General features: G+C 41.9%; 1 non-coding gene across 1 annotated transcript; it reads left to right on the forward strand.

The window, feature by feature from the left end:
- Positions 1-1726: 1726 nt before the first annotated feature.
- LOC118485298 lies at positions 1727-1832 on the forward strand. Its single transcript, XR_004875602.1, has one exon. It is a non-coding gene; the product is annotated as a small nucleolar RNA R71 (small nucleolar RNA).
- Positions 1833-3322: the final 1490 nt, after the last annotated feature.

Consider the following 3322-nt stretch of genomic DNA (forward strand, 5'->3'; position numbering starts at 1 on the left):
GAACTCCTTCGGGTCATAACCATCTATGAAATCTGCTAAGAAACACTCATCACCATACACATTAGTACCGTTAGTAAAAACATTTAATCTCATTTTTCTATTACCAAATGTCATGTCGACCGTACTATATCGACAATCAATAATAGCATGTGCGGTGTTCAAAAATGGCCGACCCAAAATAACATTTTGTTGTTGAATTGGGTCCGCGGATGAGTAGTCTAGCACAAGGAAATCAACGGGATAATAAAATTCATCAACTTTAACTATCACATCTCGTACGATACCTCGGGGAAGTTTATGAGACAAGTTGGCTAATACAACCGTTGTCTCAACTCGCTTCAATGGACCAAAATTGTATTGGTCATATAACCCCCCGGTAGGATACTTACTCCGGCTCCAAGATCCAATAACGCCCTTGTGGTTTGAAAATTTCCAACTTGAATGTTTATTAGGGGCGTTCCCGGATCTTGTAACTTAGGAGGAAGGTCTCCTTTCAATACCGCACTTACCCGCTCCGTTAAGTCTACCAATTTAGGCACTTTTTGTTGCCTCTTTTGAGTACACAATTCTTTTAGAAACTTAGCATAAGCGGGTACCTGTTTGATAGCTTCAAGTAAAGGAAGATTAATTTTAACTTGTTTAAAAACCTCCCACATTTCCTCTTTTTGAGGACCCCGTTTTGAAATAAAATTTTTTTTACCCGGGTCTAATAAAGCCGAAGGAAACAGTACTTCACTTGACCCCTCACCCTCATTTAAAAGTGGGTTTTTTAGAAGAAACCATGGGTGGTTCATTTTCTTCCTCACTATCTTGACCCGTTATATCCTCAACCACCCCATCAACCAAATCCGGTGAAAGATTGGTTTTGTACTCTTTCCCAGTTCTCAAAACACTTACATGATGAATATTAACATTGTTACCTCTTGAAGTACCATGAGATGGGTTTACCTTAGTGTCGCTTGGTAATTGACCTTTGTTTTTCTTCAATTCGGACACTTCGGTTGCAAGTTGACCTATTTGGGTGGTCAAAGTTTGGATTGCTTTGTCTCGGGCCTCATCCTTTTGAATGCGAGCATCATCCATTTGGTTCCTCTTTTGCATCTCTGCTTACATGCTCTTCAACATTTCCATCATTTCATTTCCACCCGAAGACCCCCCTTATTCTTGACCCGCTTGGTATTGCCTTTGGTATCCTTGGTTGTTCCCACCTCGATATCCACTTTGATTATTGTAAGGTTGACGCGAACCATAGTTTCCTTGGCTACCTTGAAAGTTCGGGTTTGATTGATTCGAAGGGTTCCCATAACGAAAATTCGGGTGGTTTCTCAACCCAAGGTGGTAAGTGTTAGAATTCATATTGAAGTTTCTACCACCCCCTCCTTGACCTTGAACGGCATGAACTTCTTCAAATTGCCCTTCCAGCATTCCTTGGCAATTTTCAGCCGCATGACCTATTTCATTACACAATGCACAAACATCATAAATTTGGTTAGAAGTTTGTATATTACCATCATCAACCGCATGCACTTGTGTTCGGGTAACGGCCGGTCGTGCTCTCCTTGACGCTTGAGCCTTTCTCTTTGAAGTGATTGCCATTTGCTCCAAGAATTCCCAATCCTCATGCTCATAGTTTGTGCCAAAAGTCCCATTTGTAATAGACATCAAATCTCGTGCATCATCGGCACACAACCCTTCATGAAAGGCGTTCATCAACTCCCAAAGCTCAATCCCATGGTGTGGACAATTTTTTATCATCATGTTTAAACGGTCGAATGCTTCATGAAACATTTCTCCTTGTTGTTGTTGAAAGCTTCTTAACCCTTTTCTTGCATCATTGGTCTTTTGGGCGGTATAAAATTCGTCTAAGAATGTTTGTTGCATCTCTGCCCATGTATAAATAGATGCCGAAGGCAAAGTGTAACCCCACTTCTTTGCCTTATCTTCTATAGAGAAATGAAATAAGACCAACTTCACATCATCGGTCGAAAAACCTTGACTCCCAAGAGTGTTGCAAATTGAGTCATAGGCCTCTAAATGAAAATAAGGCTCTTCTGTTGCTTGGCCTTTATATTTCGGCAAACTTTGTAAGGAATTAGTCCTTACTTCAAAGGTTCTTCCTTGGTTATTATGAGGAATAACCACCGGTGAAGGATTGTGAGTGATCACCGGCCTAAAATGCGCTTCAATACCCCTCGCATTTTCTCTGAGATGCCTCCTTGGCACACCAAACTGACCCCTTGGACGAACTTGACCCATTGGTCTTTGTATAGGCCCTTGTGGTGCAATTGGTTGTTGAAATTGTTGTTGTGGCACCGGTGGGTGTTGAATTGGCCTTTGGAATTGTGGTTGCACATTTTGTAGGCGAACTTGTTGCAAAGGTATAGGGCGTTGCACTTGTGGCCCTTGTGGTCTTGGCCGAATGTTTTGTGGTATGAGTTGTTGTTGTTGTATCCCACTAACATTTGACATTACATGCATTTGACCTTGCATATACCCAACTTCTCCTTGATCTCCTTCACCACCATAACCGTACCCGTCTTCATCAAAACCCTCGAACTCCTCATATCCTTCATCATATCCATCTCCTTGAATCCCCGAAGATTGCCCAAATGGAAAAGTCGAGTATCGGAAACCCGACTGGTTCGATGGTCGAAATGATGAAGCATGAACAATCGTTGAATTTGGTCCTATGGTATGACCTGAATATGATGGACCTGCACCTGGGAAAAAATGGGATAATGGTGGTATAGTAGTGGAAGGATTAAAGGTAATGGTCGGTTCTTCTTGGGTAGTAATGGGTTGTGTAGTGTAGGTTGGTGTAACATTTTGGATTATGGTGGGTTCGGTAGTATTTGGTGGAATGGTGGTATTTGGTGAAGGTTGAGTGGATGTTGGTGTAAAAGGTGGAAAAGGTTCACCCGTAGTGGGTGGTGGTGGTGGATCCCTATCCATGTATCAAAGTGGTGTAATCGGTGTAATTGGTGTTGTTGGTGAACTACTGATTGTATTTTCCCTTAACAAAATTTTGTTTGCTCGCAAAGTTCGCTCAATTTCCGGATCAAACACTAGTGGTGAAAGCTTGTGAGAGCTTCTAGTACGCATGCACCAGTAAATACCTGCACACTAACACACCTCGCGTAAACCAGAAAAATAACAAACTCAAAGCAAAAACAAAAATAACACACGTTGCGCACTACTCCCCGGCAACGGCGCCAAAATTTGACGTGATGTCGTGGTCACAATCAAATTTAATCCCAATAACAACTATATAGATAGTGGCAAGTGGGTATCGAACACAGGGAGTTTGTGGAATATGTGTTAT

Source organism: Helianthus annuus, chromosome 12 (assembly GCF_002127325.2).
Source record: "Helianthus annuus cultivar XRQ/B chromosome 12, HanXRQr2.0-SUNRISE, whole genome shotgun sequence".
Classification (NCBI taxonomy): domain Eukaryota; kingdom Viridiplantae; phylum Streptophyta; class Magnoliopsida; order Asterales; family Asteraceae; genus Helianthus; species Helianthus annuus.